Below are 10,445 nucleotides of genomic sequence, written 5' to 3'. Positions count from 1 at the left end.
AATATTATAAGTTCTTGTTTCATAAAATCAAGAATACTTCCAAGTTTGCTAGCTTAATTCCAATCTTGTAAAGTGATCATCCAACCTCAAGAAATATTTCTTATTTACAGTAAGATATCTTTCTAATACAAGGTAATACTCATATTCAAACTTTGATTCAATTTCTATAACTATAACAATCTTATTTCGAGTGGAAATCTTACTTGAACTTGTTTTCTTGACACGATTCTACTTCAAGAACTTTCAAGCCATCCAAGATCCTTTGAATCTAGATTATTGCTTGTCACTTCCAGTAGGTTTACCTACTAAAATTAAGGTAGTAATGATGTTCATAACATCATTCGATTCATACATATAAAACTATCTTATTCGAAGATTTGAACATGTAATCACTAGAACATAGTTTAGTTAATTCTAAACTTGTTCGCAAACAAAAGTTAATCCTTCTAACTTGACATTTAAAATCAACTAAACACATGTTCTATATCTACATGATATGCTAACTTAATGATTTAAAACCGAAAAACACGAAAAACACCGTAAAACCGGATATACGCCGTCGTAGTAACACCGCGGGCTGTTTTGGGTTAGTTAATTAAAAACTATGATAAACTTTGATTTAAAAGTTGTTCTTTTGGGAAAATGATTTTTATTATGAACATGAAACTATATCCAAAAATCATGGTTAAACTCAAAGTGGAAGTATGTTTTCCAAAATGGTCATCTAGACGTCGTTCTTTCGACTGAAATGACTTCCTTTACAAAAACAACTTATAACCTGTAATTCTGACAATAAACTTATACTTTTTCTGTATACATTCATAAACTTAAGTTTAATATGAAACCATAGCAATTGGATTCACTCAAAACGGATTTAAAACGAAGAAGTTATGGGTAAAACAAGATTGGTTATTTTTGCTTGTTGTAGCTACGTGAAAATTGGTAACAAATCTATATTAATCTTATCCTAGCTAACTCATATTGTTTTTTTACATGTATTCTAATATATTATGAAATCTTGGGATACCATAGACACGTATGCAAATGTTTTGACATATCATATCGACTCATGTATATATGTTATTTGGAACAACCATAGACACTCTATATGCAGTAATGTTGGAGTTAGCTATACAGGGTTGAGGTTGATTCCAAAAATATATATACTTTGAGTTGTGATCTAGACTGAGACGTGTATACACTGGGTCGTGGATTGATTCAAGATAATATATATTGATTTATTTTTGTACATCTAACTGTGGACAACTAGTTGTAGGTTACTAACGAGGACAGCTGACTTAATAAACTTAAAATAATAAAACGTATTAAAAATATTGTAAATATATTTTGAACATACTTTGATATATATGTACATATTTGTTATAGGTTCGTGAATCGACCAGTGGCCATGTCTTACTTCCCGACGAAGTAAAAATCTGTGAAAGTGAGTTATAGTCCCACTTTTAAAATCTAATATTTTTGGGATGAGAATACATGCAGGTTTTATAAATGATTTACAAAATAGACACAAGTATGTGAAACTACATTCTATGGTTGAATTATCGAAATCGAATATGCCCCTTTTTATTAAGTCTGGTAATCTAAGAATTAGGGAACATACACCCTAATTGACGCGAATCCTAAAGATAGATCTATTGGGCCTAACAAACCCCATCCAAAGTACCGGATGCTTTAGTACTTCGAAATTTATATCATATCCGAAGGGTGTCCTGGAATGATGGGGATATTCTTATATATGCATCTTGTTAATGTCGGTTACCAGGTGTTCACCATATGAATAATTTTTATCTCTATGTATGGGATGTGTATTGAAATATGAAATCTTGTGGTCTATTGTTACGATTTGATATATATATAGGTTAAACCTATAACTTACCAACATTTTTATTGACGTTTAAAGCATGTTTATTCTCAGGTGAATACTAAGAGCTTCCGTTGTTGCATACTAAAATAAGGACAAGATTTGGAGTTCATGTTTGTATGATATTGTGTAAAAACTACATTCAAGAAACATATGTCGATGTAATATATATCTATTGTAAACCATTATGTAATGGTCGTTTGTAAACAGTATATTTTAGATTATGAACGTAATATTTTTAAAACCTTTATTGATAAAATAAAGGTTATGGTTGTTTTAAAAATGAATGCAGTCTTTGAAAAACGTCTCATATAGAGGTCAAAACCTCGCAACAAAATCAATTAATATGGAACGTTTATAATCAATATGAACGGGACATTTCACCAAGTGGGGGAGAATTAATTATTCATGGCGAGAAAGGGAGAAGACTTGTGCCATTATACACTTATGCGCGGGTACGTCGTTTCCTTTGTAGTGGTGGCATGGCTTTTCTTGCCCATGTGGTTGATACTCGTGAAGAGCCACCATCCATTCGTAAAATTTTGGTGGTTAATGAATTTGAAGACGTTTTTCCAGATGAGTTGCCGGGAGTTCTGGTGGAAAGACAAGTTGAATTCACATTGAGTTGGTTCCGGAGGCTACTCTTATTACTAAAACTCCTTATCGTTTAGCACCAACGGAAATGCAAGAATTGTTAAATCAAACCCAATAGTTGCTTTAAAAGGGTTTCATCCGACTGAGTGCTTCACCATGGGGCGCTCCGGTTTTATTCGTAAAGAAGAAGGATGGTAGTATGCGGATGTGCATCGATTATCGGGAGTTGAACAAAGTGACGATCAAGAATCGTTATCCATTACCTCGGATAGACGTTTGTTTGACCAACTCCAAGGTGCAACGTTGTATTCGAAAATTGACTTACGGTCCGGCTATCACCAAATGCGGGTCTGCGAGGAAGATATTGAGAAGACGGCCTTTCGAACTTGTTAGGGGCATTTTGAATTTGTAGTTATGCCTTTCGGTGTTACGAGTTGTAACACCCCATTTTTCTCTGTACATGATATATAGGTGTATTGTGTAGGTACGACTAGTGGATGAAAGGTTCGAGACTTATTCGTGTGTTGAAGTGGTACGCGAGAAAAATGAATCAGAAGAGGCATGGTGTCGCGGCGTGACAAAGAGGGCCGCGGCGCGACGTTTCGAGTAAATCCAGACTAGAAGTGCGATTAAAAATGATCCCAGTTCAAGGCAATCGTCGCGGCGCGACGAATTAGGCCGCGGCGCGGCAGACAGTGCAGACTGGTACCGAATTCTTGTGATTTTAAATAAGGATCAAGGGCAATTTGGTCATTTCATGTTTGAGCCAGATTTGGGGTTTTAACCTCATCCACTCATTCATTTTCTTATTTTCTTTTTGCTTTTCTTTTCATTTTCTCTCAAGAAACTCAATTTCCCCAAGTAATTCAAGTGGGATTTTGGAAAGGAAGAAGTGGGTTTTGATCTTTGGCGTAGTTGACAAGTTTGTTCTCCTCGTCCTTAGCTACACGGTGATACTAGTGGTAAGCTCTAACTCCGAATTTCATTTTCGTGTTCATCATCCAAATTTGGGGCTTTTGAATGTATGATTCATAGGTGAAACCCATTTAGTTGTTAATTGGAGATTGACACCAATATTCGGGTTTATTGTGGTTAGAGGCGGGTTTTGGATTGGTTAATGATTTAACCATGTTTAAGACTTGAGAATGGTGTATAATCACCAGCATTAGTGATTATTGGTGTTTTGGAGACTTTTAGGGTTTTCGTGGTTGACTAATTTTGACTAGAGTCAAAATTAGGGTTTGTTGAGGATTATGATCCGATTGTTGATTTAATAAGGTTTGTAAACTTAAAATGGATTAAGTTGAAGTATAAAACCGAGTTAAACATGTTTTGGTGTCAAAACTTGTAAATGGTGAGATTTTGACCTTATGGGTCAAAATTAGGGTTTATGGGCAATTTTGAGAACGATAAGTGTTTAACACTTGTGTTCGGGTTTAATTGGCATATTAGGACCATTATCACTTGTGTTAGTGATTATTGGTTAGTTTGGGCGCAGTTTGTCCTTGGAAGTGCATTTGGGTCGAAATTGCACTAAGTGTCGAATTGGGTTGGTTTGTAGATCCAATCTAAGTGTGTTGTCGAATTTGTGATAATGGATTAGGTACTTTTCATTGACGAGTTGCGGATTACTTGGAAGCATTTCTTCAAGGCGACAAGGTGAGTGTTAATATCCTATGTGCATATGTATGTGTAGGATGGGTGCGGGTCGGGTGAAGTGATTCTCGGCTATTAGACCTCACTTCACATATAGGTGGATTTGATGGACTTTGGTATGAGTCCAATTGGCAGAGTTGTGCGCTTTGGTTGACCACCTTTAATGAGGTACACGTTTGTGTGTACGTTATCACACGTGGTTGTGATTTGGATGTTATAACCCCAATGGCGAAGGGTTGATATTGTCGTGAAGTGGATAACCCCGATGTGGTGGATTTTATAATCCCGTGACCGTGGGTTTGAGTTGGAGAAGTGAATCGCGTGTAGTTCGGATTCATGGTGACTTGTGTAGTTCGTTCATCTTTTGAGGTAGTAATCTCGTGTGATTTCGGATTACTAAGGCTCGTGTAGTTCGGCCAACCTCGATGTTGTGAAGATATTAATCTCGTGTGGGTTCAAATTACTAAGGCTCGTGTAGTTCGACCAATCTTCATTGTGGCATTTGGTATTCGGTAATGGGTTAACCTTATTCGTTTTATATTGTTATATATATTAATGTAATGTTGTGTTGTAGCTAACCCTCCGGGTGTAGCTTATTGGCGTTGTTCACATCGTCGTTGGTGAACTTATACAATGTTGATATCTTTAGCTTGTTGCTTAGAGATCGTACGGTATGCTTAGGCTACTTGCCATATACATGGATGCTTCGGTATGCGGTATTTGATATTTGTGTGGCGTGTCCATTTTATACATATATATGTATGTAGTATATTATCATTCACTAAGCATTAGCTTACCCTCTCGTTGTTGATATTTTTATAGGTTCGCATGCTTGGCGGCTTGGGTAAGCTTGAGGATTAGAGATCTTGGCTAGGTTGCTTAGAAGATATTGCTTTTGTATTCGATTAGGATTTGGGTAGCGTAGTCCCAAATCACCATGCTCGGTTTTGGTTGGAAACTAAACTAGTCGGGTCGTGTATGTCCGTTTGGACAATTAACTAATGTATTAAATGTTTTAAGGTTATTAAACCTTCTATTGTAATTAAAGATGTTTATGGAAAAAAAATTGGGACCTAAAGTATTATTTAACGCGTATTAAAAGGAAAAAAAATTTATGGGCCGGTTTTAATACGGGTTGGGTCGTTACAAGTGGTATCAGAGCATGGTCTAAGGGATTTAGGTGACTTGAGATAGGTGCCTAGACTTAGACTGTTGTGTGTGCTTAATTTGTTGCGGGACTTGTAGGAGTACGGGTCGGAATAGGTTATAGTTAGTGCCTTCTTTGTAGGTGGACTAACGTTATATTAGTAATGCGGATATTATTAATATATTATTGTATTGTGATAATTCCCTTGCGTGTGTTTATATCGCGTGGAATTGTCGTTGTGTTGGTAATATCATCGAGCGAGGCGGTCGTTGTACTAACGAGTTGAGACGACGTGTGTACGTAATAAGGACTTGCAAACCTTATTACGGGTGCAAATCGTGTCTAACAAGTGATGTACGATGAGTGTTGAGAAAGATGGGGCGGTGTTATGCGTGTTGTTTTATACGTTCGTGGACTAATCGTTTTGTATTCTTTAGAATGACGACGTGAAACGAGATCGAGACGAACGATTTGGAGTTTAACGCTAGAGTTGCGGCCGGTGTTGTGGAGCTAATGAGTGCGTTTCGAGAAGAAATGGATAGGAAGTATTCCGAATTTCGGGGTAGTAGTGAAATGGAGCGTTGTCTTAAGAGCTTCATGAGGACTAAACCCCCGATGTATGACGGGAAACTGGATCCTTTGGTAAGCACAACTTGGATCTCGGATGGTGAAGGGTGTTTTCGTACTATTGAATGCCCTCCTGAGAAGAAGATGAGACTCGCTACTAGTTTGTTGCGGGGTAGGGCAAAGGATTGGTTGGATGGTAAGATGGATCTTATCGGTGGTGAACCGTTTATGGCGTTATCGTGGGATGGGTTTAAGAAGGAATTCTTCGAGGAGTTCCGAACTTCAGCCGATTTGTCGGAAATGTGTAATGAGTTGCGAAATTTGCAACAGGGTTCTATGGATTTGAATACTCTCAAGACGACCTTTATGGCGAAGGCTCGTTTTTGCCCGGAGTATTTGGGGAATGATAATTTGTTGATGCAAGATTTCTATCGAACCATGAATGATGACTTGAAGAATAAGATTAGCCGGGGTCACGAGAAATCGTTTGCGGAATTATTCGCCGTGGCTAGAGGTTTCGAGTCGTACACGCGATCAAAGATTGGTGAACCTTCAAGTGAGAGAAGGGTTGTTTCGTATGGTGCTCCGAGTAAGAGGACTAAGGGTCCGAGTGTGAGCACGAGTGGTACGCGGACGGGTATACCGGATTCTAGTGCATCTAGATGTTACAATTGTGGCATGAGGGGTCACAAGTCTTGGGAATGTTCGGTACCAAAGGGTGATGGTATGGTGTGTTTCAATTGCCAAGAAGAAGGACATCGTAAGTCGGAATGTCCCAAGTTAGCGGGGACGGGTGCAGCAAGGATACGTTAAGGTACGTTTCATTTTAATAAATATGCCCTTTGATTATTTATTAAGTGCCGTTTGAATTTGAGTTGATTAAATGCCTTGTGTTGTTCATATTGTTGTTATGGGTGACATTCCTAATGGAAGTACCCAATGGTGATGTTGATTTTCGGGCGAAGGGCGTAAGACTTGGTGCCACCAAGCATTCCTTAGTATCTGGGAAATGTTTCTACCAAGCCATGGAAATGGGTTTTTGTGTTCGGTTGTTAAGCGCGTGTTCGCTTTTGTGTTGAGAGTGATGGACCGTGAGGTTCGTCGGGTGGTTGAAAACCTTGAGATTGAGTGTTTTGAATCTCGATGTATGTTGGTAATGGAGTATATAAGACGCGACATTAGGTGCCTCTTTTATACCTACTAGCATGGTGTTCGACTCCAATTGTGTTGTGGATACATTATACTTAGGGTACCGGAGTGAAACCCTTAGGTACATGAGTGACTAGGTGGAAATTGACAAACTAGAGCAATTGGATGATTGCGAGGGTGTGGTTTGTGTAATCGTGGTACACTTTTTGTTCGAAGTGTTTAAGGATTGATTGAAATCCTTCGTGTGCTCAAGGCTAGAGCAAGATATGGTGATGGGTCGTGTCAGCCCAATCGTTTGTAAAGTCTACCTTTAGTAGCATTGTACGGTTGTACGAGTTGCGGTATGGAACGTAGTTTCAAGTGGGGGAGTTACACTCCCGCACGAGGAAGTTTTAGTGTGAGATTTCGGATGATACTTTTGGTAGATCTGGAAAATGTTGTCGAGAGCTAGTTTTAGTCGATTTGTAGTAGATTACAATTTCGGATAAATTGTACTTATGGTTTGGATTTGAATTATCACCGAGGTGGTAATGTGGTAAATCTCGTTGAGAGATAATGGACGTGTTTGGTGAGCAAGGTGAAATCCTTCGGTTAAGGGAGGTGTGTGTCGGATTCTCTTCTAGAGAATTATTGTTTTGTGCCTATGTTTGATATAGGTGGTTCTTGATCGAATGTGTGAATGGTTAGTGGTATCCGTTAGGATTCACTATGGCCTAGCAGAGCGCGATGTTACGCTACTCTTCGTTCGAGGCCAAAAGGGCGTTGATTAATGAAGCATGACTTTCGGAGTCCGCTGACTTCATCATGGTATTGGTGATTGATGAAGCATGACCTTTAGGGTCCGCTGACTTCAACATGGGAGTATGCGATTGGTGGAGCATGACCTTCGGGGTCCGCTGACTTCATCATGAGCGAGGTGTTATATCGGTGAAGCATGACTGTTGACGGGGTCCGCTGACTTCATCCGGTGTTGAGATTGGTGAAGCATGATCTTCGGGTCCGCTGACTTCATCATGGTAGTGGATCGCGTGTGGTTTCAGTCATCTTATTGTGGAAGTAAGTCACGTGTAGTTCGAATTCACAAATGACTCGTGTGGTTTCGGTCATTATATTGCGGAGTGAGTCTCGTGTAGTTCGGATTCACAAATGACTCGTGTAGTTCAGTCATTCCTCCGGGATAGTGACTCTCGTGTAGTTCGGATTCACTAAGGCGCGTGTAGTTCGGCCAATCCCGATTGTTGTTGTGGTGAAGGTAGTGAGTCGCATGTAGTTCGGATTCACTAAGGCGCGTGTGTTTTCGGCCAGCCTTCGTGATGTTTGATCTATTGGTTGTTTTATACACCAATGGTGGGGTCGTAAGGACCATGTTGTGTTATGATCTATTGGTTGTTTTATACACCAATGGTGGGGTCGTAAGGACCATGTTGTGGGAACTATCGGTTGTTTATACGCCGATGGTGGGGTCGTGAGGACCATGTTGTATGATTAGTGATGCGATAGCCGTGTTTCGCTCACATGTTGCTTACGGGTGTGACGATAGTCGATTTTGTACACCTTGGGATTAACGTTACCATAGTCATTTGGGGCGTTATCGGTCTTAACCGTTTGTTAGGATGTTACGGTAGTTGTGTATTGGTCGTATTGCGCACTACAAGGGATGTTTAGTGATTGGTGTTATCCGTAAGGATTTGCTTTATTTCGGTCTTCTTCGGTTGATGGTTGACCTTGTCTTGGTTTGTGGTTGTTACTAGCGATGTACTTGGTATGGTACGCTAGGAGTTGAAATCTCGGTATGAAATTTGTTGAGTTTTTCCCGATGTGAGGGATTGAGTTAGTGCTAGTGCTCGGAATTATGGAATTTGATAAATCGCGGGTAACGATTTAGCTGTTAAGGGTAACTCTTTGAGAAGAATTGTCTAAGGGATCGTTGTAGACTTCGGTTGTTGCGTGTATTGTACGTCTCGGGATGCGAGCAAGTGTGTGACTTGTCATTGGATTAACCTTCGAGTAGTGAAATTGTGGTAGAAGACGGTTTGAAACGCATGTTCGAGGACCATTGAGTGTGGGTCCGTTTGGGTTTGTGACTAGGATCGCGAGGACGTGATCGAATTTAAGTGGGGGAGAGTTGTAACACCCCGTTTTTCTCCGTACATGATATATAGGTGTATTGTGTAGGTACGACTAGTGGATGAAAGGTTCGAAACTTATTCGTGTGTTGAAGTGGTACGCGAGAAAAATGAATCAGAAGAGGCATGGTGTCGCGGCGTGACAAAGAGGGCCGCGGCGTGGCGTTTCGAGTAAATCCAGACCAGAAGTGCGATTAAAAATGATCCCAGTTCAAGGCAATCGTCGCGGCGCGACAAATTAGGCCGCGGCGCGGCAGACAGTGCAGACTGGTACCGAATTCTTGTGATTTTAAATAAGGATCAAGGGCAATTTGGTCATTTCGCGTTTGAGCCAGATTTGGGGTTTTAACCTCATCCACTCATTCATTTTCATATTTTCCTTTTGCTTTTCTTTTCATTTTCTCTCAAGAAACTCAATTTCCCCAAGTGATTCAAGTGGGATTTTGGAAAGGAAGAAGTGGGTTTTGATCTTTGGCGTAGTTGATAAGTTTGTTCTCCTCGTTCTTAGCTACACGGTGATACTAGTGGTAAGCTCTAACTCCGAATTTCATTTTCGTGTTCATCATCCAAATTTGGGGCTTTTGATTGTATGATTCATAGGTGAAACCCATTTAGTTGTTAATTGGAGATTAATACCAATATTCGGGTTTATTGTGGTTAGAGGCGGGTTTTGGGTTGGTTAATCATTTAACCATTTTTAAGACTTGAGAATGGTGTATATTCACTAGCATTAGTGATTATTGGTGTTTTGGAGACTTTTATGGTTTTCGTGGTTGACTAATTTTGACTAGAGTCAAAATTAGGATTTGTTGATGATTATGACCCGATTGTTGATTTAATAAGGTTTGTAAACTTAAAATGGATTAAGTTGAAGTATAAAACCGAGTTAAACATGTTTTGGTGTCAAAACTTGTAAATGGTGAGATTTTGACCTTATTGGTCAAAATTAGGGTTTATGGACGATTTTGAGAACGATTAATGTTTAACACTTGTGTTCGGGTTTAATTGGCATATTACGACCATTATCACTTGTGTTAGTCATTATTGGTTAGTTTGAGCGCGGTTTGTCCTTGGAAGTGCATTTGGGTCGAAATTGCACTAAGTGTCGACTTGGGTTGGTTTGTAGATCCAATCTAAGTGTGTTGTTGAATTTGTGATAATGGATTAGGTACTTTCCATTGACGAGTTGCGAATTACTTGGAAGCATTTCTTCAAAGCGACAAGGTGAGTGTTAATATCCTATGTGCATATGTATGTGTAGGATGGGTGCGGGTCGGGTGAAGTGATTCTCGGCTATTAGAGCTCACTTCACATATAGGTGAAT

This window comes from Rutidosis leptorrhynchoides, chromosome 10 (genome assembly GCF_046630445.1).
Source record: "Rutidosis leptorrhynchoides isolate AG116_Rl617_1_P2 chromosome 10, CSIRO_AGI_Rlap_v1, whole genome shotgun sequence".
NCBI classification, from domain to species: domain Eukaryota; kingdom Viridiplantae; phylum Streptophyta; class Magnoliopsida; order Asterales; family Asteraceae; genus Rutidosis; species Rutidosis leptorrhynchoides.
This window is presented reverse-complemented; position numbering follows the sequence as displayed.